The following is an 18,400-nucleotide window of genomic DNA, read 5'->3' as shown; positions in this document are numbered from 1 at the left end:
GACCCAATCTAAACTAGCACCTCAAGGCAGGGCCATTCCACCGAGAAGCTACACACCACTTCCTAAAGTCAGAACAGTACTCCTCAACGGGTCTCTGAACCTGACGTAAGGTCACCAGCTGAATCTCGGCAAAGGCAGTCTTGTCAGTCTCGTCATAGATGAGCCCGAGAGCAGAAAAAAAAGGTCAACAGAAGAAAGTTCAGAGGTGTGTCAGGAGCCAAGGAGAAGGCCCATTACTGGGGGCCTTCCTGGAGCCGGGACCTAATTATACCCACTCGCTGGCTCTCAGAACCTGAGGAGTGGGGTCTTAATTGGAAATAGAGTCTACAACTCTCCCGAAAAGAGAAAAAAGTCTTCCAGTCCCCTGAGAACCGGTCAGGCAACTTGAGGTGGGGTTCATCACGCTGGGTAGCATCACGCTGGTTGAACCTCTGAGCCAGGTCTTGGACCTGTAGGGAGAGACCCTGCATTTGCTGAGCCAGGGCCTCAAGGGGGTCCATAGTAGAGTCAGGGACCAGGGTAAGAAAAGGAGGTAGGGAAACGGACAGGTGAGCCCTAATCTACCCGCAACTTAGTCCCTGCCTACTTGCATGGCCCGTCCTAAGTGACGGCGTACAACTGGGCGATGGTCCCTACGCTCAATAAGTGCAAGACAGACAACACAAGACAAGGGCACACAGAAGAAAAAGGGGGAGGAAAGGGCAGTTGCCCACAGAAACACCGTGAGCAACAGGCAGTGGTGAACGAGCCGAGACATACCAGGAGAGTACGAAGTACCAAATCAGAGCAGGAGAATAGTCAGTCAAGCCAGGGTTAATAAGTAACAGCGGTCAATAAGGTAAATAGCAAGAATCACAGAGCCAGGAAACCAGACAATCACAGGCAAGGAACATGCTGCAAGTGAGGGTAAACATAGACCAAGGGCGGGAGCTAGAACCGTCAGGCCAGGCTGTGATAGGTTCTTCCTCTCCTCAGCCTGCCAGCCTGAGTGGTAACAGATCGCATCACTCTAGCAGACCTTGGAGCTGATAAAGGCTGATTAACCCCGGGCGTCGACATAGAACCTGTGTCTGGCAAACCCTTTACACATAGTCTTAGGCTGGGTTCACACAACCTATTTTCAGACGTACACGAGGCGTATTATGCCTCGTTTTACGTCTGAAAATAGGGCTACAATACGTCGGCAAACATTTGCCCATTCATTTGAATGGGTTTGCCGACGTACTGTGCAGACAACCTGTCATTTACGCGTCGTCGTTTGACAGCTGTCAAACGACGACGCGTAAAAATACAGCCTCGTCAAAAGAATTGCAGGGCACTTCTTTCAGACGTAATTTGAGCCGTTCTTCATTGAACTCAATGAAGCACAGCTCAAAATTTACGGCTGTCAGAGAAGCCTCGCAAAATGCGAGGAGGAGCATTTACGTCTGAAACGAGGCAGCTTTTTTCTCCTGAAAACAGTCTGTCATTTCAGACGTAAAAGCCTGCTACCGTGTGCACATACCCTTAGGGTTCACACTCAAAGTAAAAAATGGCTGAAAATTACAGAGCTGTTTTCAGAGAACACAGCCTTTGATTTACAGCCGTTTTTGAAGTTGAAGGAGTTTTTTGAGGCGTTTAGTTCTAGATGTTTTTGGAGCTGATTTTCCATTGACACAATGAAAAACATCTCCAAAACCGGCTCAAGAAGTGACATGCTCCTTCTTTTTACGTGCCTTTTTAAAATTCAATAGGCAGTGTTTGTAGGCGTTGGGCTACCGATTTTTCAGGCGTATTTGGAGGCGTTTACTCCCGAAATACGCCTGAAAACACAGTGTGTGAATATACCCTTAAAGATACACTGTTTCAGATATATATATCTTTTTTTTTTTTTAGGGGGGTGGGCAAAACATGTCTTGTGGCACAAGACAGTCTGATTGGACAGTCTGATTAGTGGGGGAGATACGGGGTCTGGCTTAGGCCTTTTTTTACACACTCAATGTAAAATTGTACACTAGCTCGGAGCTGGCGTTGATTTCTGCTTTACATTACGCCCCTTACTGGCGTAAATGATTGTAAAATTGTCGCCCCTTTCCGCAAAGCACCCTACACTTTTCAAAAAAGTGCCAAAGGCACGTAAACTGACCAAAAACTTTTCCCGCAAATTGCGACTTTTGGGACTTTTCTATGCCAGATAAGCAGCTTAGCAAGGTTAATAAATTCTCCTCTAAGGCTGGGTTCACACGACCTAATTTCAGACGTAAACGAGGCGTATTATGCCTCGTTTTACGTCCGAAAATAGGGCTACAATACGTCTGCAAACATCTGCCCATTCATTTGAATGGGTTTGCCGACGTACTGTGCAGACGACCTGTCATTTACGCGTCGTCGTTTGACAGCTGTCAAACGACGATGCGTAAATTGACTGCCTCGGCAAAGAAGTGCAGGACACTTCTTTGCAACTTAATTTGAGCCGTTCTTCATTGAAGTCAATGAAGAGCAGCTCAAGATTTACGAGCGTCAAAGACGCCTCGCATAATGCGAGGAGGAGCTTTTACGTCTGAAACGAGGCAGCTGTTTTCTCCTGAAAACAGTCTGTCTTTTCAGACGTAAAAGGCACTTCTCGTGTGCACATACCCTAAGGCTACAGACAGTAAAAGAACAACCTAAACAAACCTCACACCAAACAAATGGTGTATGCTGGGGTCCCTTATTATAAGTAGACAACCTAAAAGCGAACAAAAAAGGGACATATCCCTTAAAGAAATAGTATACTAAATAATATACAAGAGTATAAAAAATCTTTATTAAATATGATCAACAATAACATGATATGGAATAAAAAGGATACGCCATACACAGAGATATATACAACAGGGTCAGATGGAACAGACCATGGACAAACAGAGTCAACCATCCAAGGATAACCAGACCACGCTCAAATAGCCCACAGGAAAAAAGAGTAAACCGTGGGCATGAAGTAATCAAACCCACATATAATGCAGTGCTGCCTATCTAGTTTAACAATGTACAAAAATAGACTATGAAAGTCCGAAAGGCATAAAGGCTCTAATGGCCGGAAAGATAAGGCTAAAAATAGCCGGTAGTGTAAGTGAATACAATGCAGTGAAATTCAGTGACTCACAGGTGACATCTTCTCAGATTGGAGTCGTTCATGTTCTCTTTTCTTCTTCATCCGGCCCAGAATGCCATGTTGACTTCCAGTCTTCTTCATCTCCAATGCCCAAGCGCGAACCACAAGATACGTCATGAAAGTGTTGATGAAACCTGTATAACAAGCTCACGTGACCCAATGTGCCACATCACAGCGTATTCAAATCATGGAAGCGTTCAGTTTACATGACAACCGCCCGTCATATTTCGACATATAACTAACTCTAAACCTCATAAGCTAATTTTCTTTAGCTATTATACTAGGATGTACAATTCTATATTAAAATATTATCATATTAGTCATGTGTCCTAGTATACCCACATCCAGCGATGGGTGGGATGGGTGAGACATAAAATAGTTTTCCATTTCCATATTATACTAGGATGTACAATTCTATATTAAAATATTATCATATTAGTCATGTGTCCTAGTATACCCACATCCAGCGATGGGTGGGATGGGTGAGACATAAAATAGTTTTCCATGAGTTTTGGACTGCGATGTGCTGCTGATCTCTCCTTTTGGGGGTAATATACAGGGAATATGGGGTTATATAAGGGACTCCCATCATCCCTGTATATACCAGCCATCATCCCTATATATAACCACCATTATCCGTGTATGTACCAGCCCACCATTATCTCAGTATAAAATCTCCATCACCCCTGTATATACCATTAGGGCGGGCACTATCAGCTTGCTGTGGCGTGCGGGCATTGTGGCTAAGCAAGAAGTAAATGGGGTGGGCATTGAGGACACCGTGGACCAATAGGATGCCTGAAACGCCGGTATATGGGAGAAGTCCAGCAGAATCTGAAAATATACCACCTGATTGCTTAAAGGCTATGTACACCTTTGCACTGTTTTTTTTTTTTAATTGCCTTGTATGTATTTTGCAAAATAAATCACATTTCTAATTGGTCTACCATTTGTCTTCTGTACCTACAGTGTATTTCAGTTTATGGCCAGCTGCTGTATTCAGTTATCTCTCTGAGGCCCTGTTCACACCTGCGTTGGTGTGTTTCGTTGTTCTGCTCCGTCAGTGGTGCAGAACAAAGGAATAACGGAAGCAACGGTTCCGTCGCACAACGGACACCGCCACCTGCCGACAGAACCCATTGACTTTAGTGGGTTCCATTGGATTGCCGTCAGGCGGTGGGCCGTGATTTTACCAGAGACAATAGTGCAGATGTGAACGAAGCCTTATCCGTCAGTCATCACCCTAATGGCAAACTGAGCAGCTCCTCCTTTGCAGGCTCATGAACAAGCATTTACTGTGGAATCTGCGCATGTGCATGGTCCTAATTACTGCATACCTCCTAACCGTCCCGGATACAGCGGGACAGTCCAGGATTCCGGCCGGTGTTATGTTGTCCCAAGCGGCCGGTGGTATATCTTGGTGTCAACTGTATCTGCGTCCTCAGGATGCAGATACAGTTAAATCCAATGCTAATGTAAGGGATCATCAGCTCCCTGCTTCTGTATTAGTACCACTCGCCAAGGAATTCCCAGGCACAGCGCTACTTTAACTGCGGAGCCCCTTGTCTCACTATCCATATATGAACATTGACGTCGGGGACTACTCCTGGAGCGGAATCCACTGCCTTTGCATTGCCGATGGTCTGGCCGGGGATTCCGCTCCTAGGCGGAACCCCTGATGTCACTGTCCATATATGTACAATTACATCAAGGGCTCCTCCTGGAGTGCAATCCCTGGCCACAGTGTGGCCGACGCTCTGGACAGGGATTCTGCTCCTATAGGGAATGCCTTACGTCACTGTCCATATATGGACAGTGACGGCAGGGGCTCCTCCTGGAGTGGAATCCCTGGGGGGGGCAACATCTATATGGGCACTATGTGTGACACTAGCTATATGGGCACTGGCGCTTTATATGTGCGCACTGGTACTAGGGGTAGCTAAGGGGGCATTAAACTGTATGGGGGCAGATATTTGTCATTATATTTTGTGGGGGGGTCCTATGGGAACATAATACTGAGTGGGCTGAACCGGGTATGTGTGGGCGGAGATTACTTAGATTAGATACTTGAAAGTTGGTAGGTATGTTTACTGGTGTGTGCTGGGGCAGAGCGAGTGTGTCTACTCCAAATTTGCAGCATAAGGCAATGAGGTTGCTTTACCACATGCCAATGCTGCAATTTTGGGAATTGCTCCCTCTAGTGACCAGTACATGGAAATGTTATAAATTAGAATCTAATTTATAATATTTCCTGACTTGTGAAAAAATGTAAAAAATTAAAACACTGTGTAATCATTTATATACTAACTGTTTAACTAAAAAAAAAGAAAAAAATTCCTAGCGACACATTCCCTTTAATACTGGCGTTTCATACACCAGTCCTATTAAACAGTTTGCTGGAGTAAGATGCAACACATTTATTAACAGGCAAAAGACTCTTAATAAATGTGTCGCATCTTTTAGCTGCAACGCGGCCTGTCATCAGTACTTTCTACGTGCTGCGACCTGTCATTAGTACTTTCTACGTGCTGCGGCCTGTCATCAGTACTTTCTACGTGCTGCGGCCTGTCATCAGTACTTTCTACGTGCTGCGGCCTGCTGTACATTTAAAGTACATTTTTAAAATGTATTTTATTGTCTGATTGGGGGGGCATACAGTCTGATTGGGGGGGAGGTATGGGTCTGGCACGGAGCTTTGCCTTGTTACGCCCCCCAGAGATAAATCTGGGCCGCACTATACATATAGATTTCTGCTATAATTTACATCAGTTACTGGCGTAAATTATAGTAAAATTGTTGGCCATTTCTGCTAAGCCCCGCTCATTTTTTACCCCCAAAAATGTAGACATTTGCGCATTTTGGGAATTTTCTACGCTAGTAAACTGTTGTAGAAAGGTTAATATATTCCCCCGAAAGGCTACAGACCGTAATACAATATCTTAATGTAAGGATGTGTACACTTAATTGTGCAGCAACGCTTGTTCTCTCCATTCTATGTCAGTGTGGGAAGTAGATGTCCGGCCTTATGATTTTGTGATATGTGATAGACCCAGAATCCCAATCACCAAACCAAAGAATGCAAAATAAAGACACAAAACATTATAATTGGGAGTTAAATGGTCAAAACTTTTATTATATTATATGACCAAACCCAAAATGGCAAACCTCCGACTCACGAAGAGTCACCCTCCAGCACGCAGGAAAGGAAAAACCCCCTGTGGGGGAAACCTCTAGGGAAACCATGGCTGGAGGATTGCCCTTCCTCTGGGCTTAGAAGGTGCCAAAATATCATTTGTAACAGAATTTGTACGTTTTCTCCGATTTTCAAGGAAAGACAATACAATGAACGAACGACATAAAACACATAAATCGGCTGATCTGGTTGGCTAGGCGGATGTCTCTCTTCCTGGGCACCCATTAAAATGAATGGGCGATCCACGGATGAGACGGGTCCTCCAGATGCCTCCTTGTAGCACCTGTCTCCGCTCTGGCTAATAGAGGGGGATCTCCTGCTGGAAACCCCCCTCTATTACAGACAACCCGTATGAAGAGGATGGCATCACTGTGATGAAGAAGTGGTCTGGGGTGAAGGGTTTCCCTGCTAGAACCTACAAATTACATCAGGTCGGTATTGGTGGGGAAGTCAAGCTCAAGGTCCTCAGTCCCATCCAATATGGCGCTGAATGTGGCAGTAAAACCTTCTAATATGGAATCTTCTTTATGTCATAAACATTTGTATTTATGACATCAGCACCTTCATCATCATGACTACAGGAGTTTATTACCACTGCACAACTCATACATTGTGACGTCACCCACAGTGGTCTGAAGTGTTAACCCTTTAATGACTGGCAGTGTACTTACCACAGAGGCCATAAAGCTGAATAGAACATATCAGCGGCCATAAAGGAAAAGGGATAATGCAGGGAGCATCTCCGCACAAGAACTATCCATGACAAAGGGTTCTCCAGGATGAGAACTTATCTGCTTTCTCCAAAAACCAGCACCACACCTGTCCATAGGTTGTGTGTGGTATTACAGCTCATTACCATTCACTTCAATGGAGCTAACCTGCAATACCAGATACAACCTGGGGATAGGTGTGGTGCTGTTTTTGGAAGAAAGCAGCCATATTTTTCTAATCCTGCACAGCCCCTGTTAGAAATAGTTCAAAAAAAGAGGGGAGAAAATAAATTTAAAAAAGGTAAAAAGAGGAACTCTGAGGTAAAAGAAATCAAACTAGACTGAAAGGAGTCTGCTGGAGGTGCCAGATGGAAAGACAGATTTCTGCCATGGGGACCAGATTAGTTGAAATGTATCTTGAAGGGGGGCTTCAGAGAGTGGGTTTTAACCCCTTCCCGCCCTATGAAGTGCTGTTGCATTGAAAAACTATGCAGTTCATCTTCGAATGCAGCGTCACAAAAACAAATTATTTTGTAAAAAATAAAACTATATAAATTTGGTATCGCCGTAATCGTAACGACCCACAGAATCAAGTTATCATGCAATTCATGCCGCCCGATGAACACTGTAAAATCAAAACAGAAATGGAGGAATTACAGGTTTTTTTTTCAATTCACCCCACAAAATGTAGGTTTTAAAAAAAAATAAAAAATAATACATTATGTGGTACATTAGTCCGCAGGGTAAATTCCACATAAACAGCGCCATTCATCGGTTAACTGTTTAAATGATACCAGTTCAAGTGACCTTTATCGAAAAACACTATAAGACATTTTTTCCCAATTAACCTTCTAATTGGGCCTAGCATGTGTGATACTGTCTGCTAAGCCGTTGTATCTAAGCATATTATATGTGATACTGTCTGCTAAGCCGTTGTATCTAAGCATATTATATGTGATACTGTCTGCTAAGCCGTTGTATCTCAGCATATTATATGTGATACTGTCTGCTAAGCCGTTGTATCTAAGCATATTATATGTGATACTGTCTGCTAAGCCGCTGTCTCCTATCAAGTAGCAGAGCTATCAGGTGTCATAGTCTTAGGGTTCACACGCAAAGTCAAAAATGGCTGAAAATTACAGAGCTGTTTTCAGAGAACACAGCCTTTGATTTACAGCCGTTTTTGAAGCTGGAAACGTTTTTTGAGGTGTTTTTTTCTAGATGTTTTTGGAGCTGTTTTTCCATTGACACAATGAAAAACATCTCCAAAAACGGCTCAAGAAGTGACATGCTCCTTCTTTTTACGTGCCGTTTTAAAATACAATAGGCAGATATTTGTAGGCATTGGGCTACCGATTTTTCAGGCGTATTTGAAGGCGTTTACGCCCCGAAATACGCCTGAAAACACAGAGTGTGAATATACCCTTATAGATACGCTGTCTCAGATATATATATCTTTTTTTTTTTTTTTAGGGGGGTGGGCAAAACACATGTCTTGTGGAACAAGACAGTCTGATTAGTGGGGGAGATACGGAGTCTGGCTTTGGCCTTTTGTTACACACTCAATGTAAAATTGTACACTAACTCGGAGCTGACGTTGATTTCTGCTTTACATTACGCCCGTTACTGGCGTAAATAATAGTAAAATTGTCGGCCCTTTCTGCAAAGCGCCACACACTTTTCAAAAAGTGCCAAGCGCAGCATAAACTGCCCAAAAACGTTCCCGCACTTTTGGGACTTTTCTATGCCAGATAAGAGGCTTAGCAAGGGTAATAAATTCTCCTCTAGGGCTACAGACAGTAATACAATATCTTAATGCAAGGATCTGTACACTCAGTGTCTGACTGTTGTACCTTGGACCCACCAAAGGAAATAATTCTTGGGGGGTCTACCGTTCAACTATATAGAAATAATTTGAACACTCTAGATTGTTTTATTACACACGTTTTTAGTACACAAAGACCAATATTCCCACCATATTGTGACAGATATCAGTCCTACACAGGCATTCTGCAGACCATATAAGTGAATACAGTGCAATGAAATTCAGTGACTCACAGGTGACATCTTCTCAGATTGGAGTCGTTCACGTTCTCTTTTCTTCTTCATCCGGCCCAGAACGCCATGATGACTTCTTCCAGTCTTCTTCATCTCCAATGCCCAAGCGCGAACCACAAGATACGTCATGAAAGTGTTGATGTAACCTAGATACCACGTGTAATGACGGGGTAGGGAGACAGACAGGTGAGCCCTAATCTACCCGCCACTCAGTCCCTGCCTACTTGCACGGCGCGTCCTAGGCAACGGCTTACAACTGGGCGACAGTCCCTACGCTCAATATGTGCACGACAGACAAACAGACAAGGCCCACGGCAACACAGTGAGCAACAGGCACAGTGAACGAGCCGAGTCAAACCAGGAGTGTACAAGGTACCAAACGCAGAGCAGGAGCGTCGTCAGTAAAGCCAAGGTGAAAATGAAGCAAGGTCAATAATAATAGCAGGAGCAGCAGAGCCAGGAAACAGGATAGAATCACAAGCAGGAAATGAAGGTATAAATAGACTGAGGGCGGGAGCTAGAACCATCTGGCCAGGCTGTGATAGGTTCTCCCACTCCTGAGCCTACCACCCCTAGTGGTAGCAGATCGTGTCACTCTATCAGACCTAGGAGCAGATGCAGACTGATTAACCACGGGCGTCGACACAGAAGCTGTGTCTGGCAGATCCTTTACAGTACCCCCCTTTTATGAGGGGCCACTGGACCCTTTCTAGGTGGACCTGGCTTATTGGAGAACCGAAGATGGAACCTCCTGAGCAATACCACAGCGTGAACATCCCGGGCGGGTACCCAAGTGCTCTCCTCAGGCCCATAATCTCTCCAGTGGACCAGGTACTGGAGGGAGCCTTGGACCATCCTCCTGTCCACAATCTTGGCCACCTCAAATTCTACCCCTTCAGGGGTGAGAACAGGGACCGGAGGTTTCCTCGAGGTAGCCAAGGATGGGGAGCAGCGTTTCAGGAGGGAGGCATGAAACACGTTGTGTATTCGAAAAGACGGGGGTAACTCCAGTCGGAAAGAGACCGGGTTAAGGACCTCAATGACCTTGTACGGCCCTATATACCAGGGAGCATATTTTTGGGACGGAACTTTAAGGCGCAAATTTTTTGAAGACAGCCACACCAGATCCCCGACCACAAACAAGGGGTTAGCAGAACGTCTTCTATCTGCCTGAGTCTTTTGTATGCTCTGGAACGCCTCTAGGTTCTTCTGAACCTGGGCCCAGACTGTGCACAGTTCCCGATGAACGACATCTACCTCGGGATTGTTGGAACCACCAGGTGAAACGGAGGAGAACCGTGGATTAAACCCAAAATTACAGAAAAAGGGGGAGACCCCTCACGAGTTACAGACCCGGTTATTAAGGGAAAATTCGGCGAGGGAAATGAAGGAGACCCAATCATATTGACAGTCAGAGATAAAACACCTTAAATATTGTTCTAGAGACTGATTAGTCCTCTCGGTTTGGCCATTAGTAGAGATGAGCGAAACGGGACAACCGAACCCGGTATCGGTCCGAACATCCGGAAAACTTTGGTTCGTAGCGAATCCGAACTTCACCGGGTTCGGTCGAACCCGTTTTGACCGAACCCGGTCAAAAATATTATACAAATCGGCAGCCACTTGTCTCTATCAATCACTGATAGAGAAAAGAGGCTGCTGATTAAAAATAAAATAAAAAGCATTTCATACATACCCAGTCGTTGTCTTGGTGACGAGTCCCTCTTCTTCCTCCAGTCCGACCTTCTTTTCTGACGCGGCAGCCTGTGATTGGCTGCAGAGGCCTCTGCATCCTGTGATTGGCTGCAGAGGCCTCTGCAGCCTGTGATTGGCTGCAGCGGTCACATGGACTGTAACGTCACCCAGGAATGTCTGGCCGGATGTTGAGAGGGACGCGTCACCAAGGCAACGGCCAGGAGACCGGACTGGAGGAAGCAGAAAGTTCTCGGTAAGTATGAACGTCTTTTTTTTTTACAGGTTACTCTATATTGTGATCAGTAGTCACTGTCCAGGGTGCTGAAACAGTTACTGCCGATCAGTTAACTCTTTCAGCACCCTGGACAGTGACTATTTACTGACGTCGCCTAGCAACGCTACCGTAATGACGGGTGCACACATGTAGCCACCCGTCATTACGGGGCCTCATGCACACGACCGTAAAAACACCCGTTATTACGGGTCGTAATTACGACCCAAAATAGCGGGCCCATAGACTTCTGTTAGCCACGGGTACCTTCCCGTTTTCTCACGGGAAGGTGCCCGTGCCGTTAGAAAGATAGAACATGTTCTTTTTTTTTATTTTACGGGCCGTGCTCCTATACTCTATAATGGGAGCACGGCTCGGAAAAACGACCGGCTGCCCGTGGCCGGCCCTGCTCATCTCCTGAAATACTCTGTGCTGACTTAAACTCTGTGGACAGGTGTGGCGAAAACGGGTCAGTGGGGGTCGGTTTACGCCAAGAGAATGTGGGCAATAGATTCAGGCGACACAGATTAACAGGGGACAAGCCACAGCGGCGCGTTTATTAACAGGGACAGACACACACAGAACCAATGCATCGCTGCTTCTCCCCTCTGGGCTGGATGGGACAGGCTACCTCACTATGGAGTCTCTCCACTGTACCTTTCATCCTTTGGGGTGTCTCCAGATCCTCCTTAGTTAGATGGGACTCCAGCACTTGTCCTCTGTTACTTCCCCTAGGTCAGGTACCATCTTTGAGGTAGACAGCCCCTGCCTGCAGCTCACACTGATATCTCATCCTCTCCTGGGCAGCAACTAACTCAGTTCTCTCACAGCACCATGATATCCCTCACTCACCCCTCCCTCAGGAAACAGGCCCCCTCCTTTTTCTTATTTACATTAAACAAGTTCCCGCTCTCTGCCTGTGACTCATTCTCCTTCAGTGTAAGATTAACCCTAGAGGGGGAGGACAGTGAAGCAGCACTGAATACAATACAATATAAAACAACTGGTTATCAAACATAACGTAATGCAGTTTGAGGAGACATATCCCCATCTAGCACCGGGCGCCATCTAAGCTATGGCACCCGGATGGCGGGAGTCCAACGGTTTGCGGCAGGCTTAACCTTTATCTGGGTACAATGCCTGTAACCGTCACCCGTTCCGCCACAACAGGTCAGGGTCCTGTTTCTTTTAAATGCTGCTAGGGAACCCGCTCGATCCACTATATAAGGCTGCACTACAGTGCATCATTTAAAAGAAACAGGATCCTGACCTGTCCACAGAGTTTAAGGCAGAACAGAGTATTTCAGGAGATGAGCGTGCAGATTTAGTGCTGCTGTGAACTCTGCTCTTACCATTTCGTAGCTCTCAGTCTGTTACCTCTCCTCCACTCCTGTCCTCTATAACACCTTCATGATTGGCAAGTCACCATGTAATGGTAAGAGCAGAGTTCACAGCAGCACAGAGTATTTCAGGAGATGAGTGTGCGGAACTTGTGCGGGGTGGTGACTTGCCAATCATGTGAAGGTGTTATTGAGGACAGGAGTGGAGGAGAGGTAACAGACTGAGAGCTACATAATGGTAAGAGCAGAGTTCACAGCAGCACAGAATCTGCACGCTCCTCTCCTGAAATACTCTGTGCTGCTGTGAACTCTGCTCTTACCATTACGTAGCTCAGTCTGTTACCTCTCCTCCACTCCTGTCCTCAATAACACCTTCTCATGAATGGCAAGTCACCACCCCGCACAAGATCCGCACGCTCATCTCCTGAAATACTCTGCGCTGCCTTAAACTCTGTGGAAAGGTCAGGATCCTGTTTCTTTTAAATGCTGCACTGTAGCGCAGCCTTATATAGTGGATCGAGCGGGTTCCCCAGCAGCATTTAAAAGAGTTTAAGGCAGCACAGAGTATTTCAGGTGAGGAGCGTGTGATTGGCTGCTGAGGCCGGTGAAGCCTGTGATTGGCTGCAGAGGCCGGTGCAGCCTGTGATTGGCTGCAGAGGCCGGTGTAGCCTGTGATTGGCTGCAGAGGCCGCTGCAGCCTGTGATTGGCTGCAGAGGCCGTCACGTGGGATGAAGCGTCATCCCTGGAGGCCGGCCTTCTGACGTCATCCTGACGTGCGTGACCGCCACTACAGCCTGTGATTGGCTGTAGCGGCGACATGGATGAAACGTCATCGCTGGAGGCCGGACAGGAGGAATGTAAGTATGAACGTATATATATTTTTTTTCTATTACATTAAAATTGTATTTTCCGCGCGCCGAGCATGTACTGTCAAGGTTGCTGAAAGAGTTACTGCAGCCCATTAACTCTATCAGCACCCTGGACAGTACCATGCTCGGCGCACGGAAATTACAGGTTCGGTCCGAACTAGTTCGATCCGAATCGAACTTTTTTGTGAAATTCGGCAAACTAGCCGAACCAAACTTTTCATAAGTTCGCTCATCTCTAGCCATTAGTTTCAGGATGGAAGGCCGAGGAGAGGGACAGATCAATCTCCAACTTTTTACAGAAAGCTCTCCAAAACAATGAAACAAATTGGACCCCTCTGTCAGAAAGAATATTGACAGGAACCCCATGGAGACGCAGGATGTGTTTGACAAACAAGGTAGCTAACGTCTTAGCATTGGGTAGTTTCTTGAGGGGCACCAAGTGGCACATCTTACTGAAGCGGTCTACTACAACCCACACCACCGACTTGCCTTGAGATGGAGGCAGATCGGTGATAAAATCCATGGAGATATGGGTCCAAGGTCTCTGGGGAATGGGCAAAGAGCATATTAAGCCCGCTGGTCGGGACCTGGGAGTGTTGGACCCAGCACAAATTTCACAAGCGGCGACGTATGCCTTAACGTCTTTAGGCAACCCAGGCCACCAATAGTTTCTGGCAATGAGGTGCTTGGTACCCAGGATGCCTGGATGACCAGATAGTGCAGAGTCATGATTTTCCCTGAGTACACTTAGCCGGAATTGCCGGGGAACAAACAGCTTGTTCTCAGGAAGGTTCCCGGGAGCTGAACCTTGATCAGCCGCAATTTCGGAGAAAGTCAGAATCAACAGAGGAAATGATTATACCTGGGGGCAAAACACAAGGGTTGGTTCCAATGCCTAGGTATGGTGGTGTCTGAGGAAATAAAGGTCCTTTTAGACGTCCCGGTACTGACAATGAAAACCAGCGCCAATCGACGATACAGCGTGTCACAAGGAGCAATCATCGGTAATGTACGGGGGCAAACAATCGTTACTACACCAGACCCCGCACCAATCTGCCAGTCCAGCTGCCTCCGGGCACTGAACAAAAATGCCGGAAGCAGATGGCTCCGATCACTGCATAGCGGCCGTTCGGCAGAACTGCAGCTCGGCCTCTATTCTTTGACCGGAGCCGTCTGCTTCCGGCAGTGTTGTCCGGTGCCCGGAGGCAGCTGGAGTGGCGGATCGGTGCGGGGTCCAGGTGTCGGTCACGCACCGATCATATACTGTTGACCTATCCAGTGGATAGGTGATCAGTTGTCAGAACGTGGAAAACCCGTTTTAAAGGGAAGGTGTCACAGAATTATTTATTTTTTTATATATATAATATTGCTTTTAGTATGTCATTCAAATAAATTGTATTTATTTGTGTTTTTGTGTTGTACTTTTTTCTTTCTTTTACTTCTCTATGGGGGCTTCCATTTTTTTTTTCATCTCTGTATCTGTCCATTCATGCGCCACTCCCACACAGACCAAAAGGAAGGTCTTTGGTAGAACGACATCCGGCGCCATTTTCATGTGGACCGGAAGCCACGGTCGGACAGTAAGATGACGACTTCCGGTCGCGGCTTCCGGCCATATGTTGAAGGCAGCGCAGACGCAAGGACTACGAGCGTCAGGGTGGAGGCGGCAGCGGCGGCCGGAGCAGGTAAGTTATGTTTGTGTATGTGATGTGTGTGTATGTTAGTGTTATACTGTCTGCTGAGCACTGTATCTAATCCTCCTACACTGTGCATTCGCTCAGAAAATGGCGGCACACAGTGTAGGAGGTGTGAACATTCAACCCCCTCATTTCTCCCGGCACTAGCCAGGATAAAGGAGGGTGGATTCTGTGAGGACACTAGAGCGAGTGTGTCTACTACAAATTTGCAGCATAAGGCAATGATGTTCCTTTACCACATGCCAATGCTGCAATTTAGGGAATTGCTCCCTCTAGTGACCAGCACATGGAAATGTTATAAATTAGAATCTAATTTATAATATTTCCTGACTTGTGAAAAAATTAAAAGAATTAAAACAATGTGTAATCATTTATATACTAACTGTTTAACTGAAAAAAAAAATAATAATTCTAGCGACACATTCCCTTTAATACTGGCGTTTCATACACCAGTCCTATTAAACAGTTTGCTGGAGTAAGATGCAACACATTTATTAACAGGCGAACAACTCTTAATAAATGTGTTGCATCTTTTAGCTGCAACGCGGCCTGTCATCAGTACTTTCTACATGCTGCGGCCCGCTGTAAGAGCCTGAGGGAGTCCGGGAGGGAGAATTGGAGTGGTGAGGTAAGTACATTTTTAAAATGTATTTTATTGTCTCATTGGGGTGGGGGGCAAGCAGTCTGATTGGGGGGGAGGTATGTGTCTGGCACGGACCTTTGCCTTATTACGCCCCCCAGAGATAAATCTGGGCCGCACTATACATATAGAGTTTTGCTATAATTTACATCAGTTACTGTTGTAAACATGGCCGGCCTTAGCTATGTTCAACCAGTGCAGTCGCACAGGGCGCCAGCCGCCAAACGGCAAGGGGGGCGCCAGCGGGTGTGTGTATACCCGCTCCGTTGCAACTACCAGCGGGGATACACACATTAACTGCAGTCGCACCCGGGCACTTCTTCACTTAGTGGCCATTGCTACCGCTGTAGCAGCCAGAGCGGTTGCTAGCGGTGACACCGGGCATGAGGGTGGTGGCGCCGCTAACAGCTGCTGTGGCTGCTATAGCGGTAGCGACGGCACTATAGCAGAGCAGGGAGATATCTCCCTGCTCTGCTGTCTACTAGCGCCACTGTAGCTCCCTTCAGCTACAGCGGCGCTAGTAGACAGCAGAGCAGGGAGATACCTCCCTTGCTCTGCTATAGTGCCCCCCTGTAGATATCAAACCCCCCCCTTCCAGGATAGCACCACCGTAGCTCCCTGAAGGAGCGGAATCACCGTGTGGCCGGGGATTACGGTCCTAGGGCGCTGCTTGATGCCTCTGTCCATATATGGACAGTGACATCAGAGAAAACTCCTGAAGCGGAATCCCCGGTCACAGCATTGCAGACTCTATGATCGGGGATTCCACTCCAGGAGAAGCCAATGACGTCATGGACATAGATGTCAGGAGCATCTCCTGGAGTGGAATCGACGGTCATAGCGTCTGCAACGCTGTGACCGGGGATTCCGCTTCAGGAGTTTTCCCTGATGTCACTGTCCATATATGGACAGAGGCATCAAGCAGCGCTCCAGGACCGGAATCCCCGGCCACACGGGGATTCCGCTCCTTCAGGGAGCTACGGTGGCGCTATCTTTACTGGAAGGAGGGGGGGTTGCTATCTACAGGGGGGCTGTGGGCTGTGTGACACTACCTACAAAGGACAACTGTGCAGGAGCACACAAAATACCCAGCTTTTCTGGGTATCAAAAAAAAAGTGTGGAAATAAACTAAGATATAACTTTTATTTAATCTAGCTAAAAGGATTAATCCTTTACTCAGACTAAATAAAAGTTATAACTTAGTTTATTTCCAGACATTTATTTGATAGCTGGGAAAGCTGGGTATTCTGTGTGCTCCTGCACAGTTGTCCTTTTTTGAATGTCTATTGCCCGCCAGCTATCGGTCATTTCGTAGTCCTTGCACTACCTACAATGGGGCTGTGGGCTGTGTGGCACTACCAACCAGGGGGCTGTGGGCTGTGTGGCACTACCAACCAGTGGGCTGTGTGGCACTACCTACTAGGGGGCTGTGTGCTGTGTGGCACTACCAACAAGGGGGCTGTGGACTGTGTGGCACTACCAACCAGTGGGCTGTGTGGCACTACCTACTAGGGGGCTGTGTGGCACTACCTACCAGGGGGCTGTGGGCTCTGTGGCTCTACCAACCAGGGGGCTGTGGGCTGTGTGGCTCTACCAACCAGTGGGCTGTGTGGCACTACCAACCAGGGAGCTGTGGGCTGTGTGGCACTACCAACCAGGGGGCTGTGGGGCACTACCAACCAGGGGGCTGTGGACACTACCAACCAGGGGGCTGTGTGGCACTCCCTACCAGGTTGGCTCTGGGTTGTGTGGCACTCCCTACCAGGTGTCTTTGCGACACTTCCTACCAGGGGGCTGTGTGGCACTCCCTACAGGGGGCTGTGCGGCACTCCCTACAGGGGGCTGTGTGGCTCTCCCTACAGGGGGCTGTGTGGCCCTCCCTACAGGGGCTGTGTGGCACACTCAACAGGGGGCTGTGTGACGCTATCTACAAGGGGGCTGTGTGGCACTATCTACAAGGGGGCTGTGTGGAGCTATCTACAAGGTGGCTTTGTGGCGCTACCTACAAGGGGGCTGTGTGGCGCTACCTACAAGGGGGCTGTGTGGCGCTACCTACAGGGGGAATCTGTGAGTGGGGGTCTGATGGTCATTTTACTGAGTGGTGGGCTGATGGTCATTTTGCTGTGAGTGGGCGGCTGATGGTCATTTTACTGTGAGTGGGGGGTTGATGGTCATTTTTCTGTGAGTGAGGGGCTGATGGTCTTCAAGTGGTTTCCACCTCTGACCTCCAATTGAAATTAATAGGAGGCAGAAGATACCTGCGGCGCTCGTTTGGAGCTTTTTTTCCTGCGTCTTTTGCATTCGCTTCAACAGCTTAAGAAAAAACACAAAAAAAAGGTCACACAACGCTATCAGTTGCTGAAGGAATTTTGAGGCAGATTTTTTTTGCCTAACAAAAAACGTGTGTGAACATGCCCTACGAGTGGAGTGCTTGTTCTTAGCCGTTTTCTGTCTTTCTCAAAACAATTTTTGGTAGGGGTCCCTGAGGAAATTTTGTTTTTCCAGTGCTGCCTCGAGTCCGAAAAGGTTGGGAAACTCTGTACTAGGGTCCCGTCATGGAGCAGCTCAGTTCGTCATGGGAACGGGACCTAGGTGAGTACAATTTATGTTTTTGTTTGGGGGCACTGTCTACAAGTGGGAGGTGCGGGGACTGTATGGCACGATCTACAAGGGGGAGGTGGGGGACTGTATGGCACTGTCTACAAGGGGGAGGTGGGGGACTGAATGGCACTGTCTACAAGGGGGAGGTGTGGGGGCTGTATGGCACGATCTACAAAAAGGAGGTGGGGGATT

The sequence above is a fragment of the Rhinoderma darwinii genome (genome assembly GCF_050947455.1).
Source record: "Rhinoderma darwinii isolate aRhiDar2 chromosome 11 unlocalized genomic scaffold, aRhiDar2.hap1 SUPER_11_unloc_21, whole genome shotgun sequence".
In the NCBI taxonomy this organism is placed as follows: Eukaryota; Metazoa; Chordata; class Amphibia; order Anura; family Rhinodermatidae; genus Rhinoderma; species Rhinoderma darwinii.
This window is presented reverse-complemented; position numbering follows the sequence as displayed.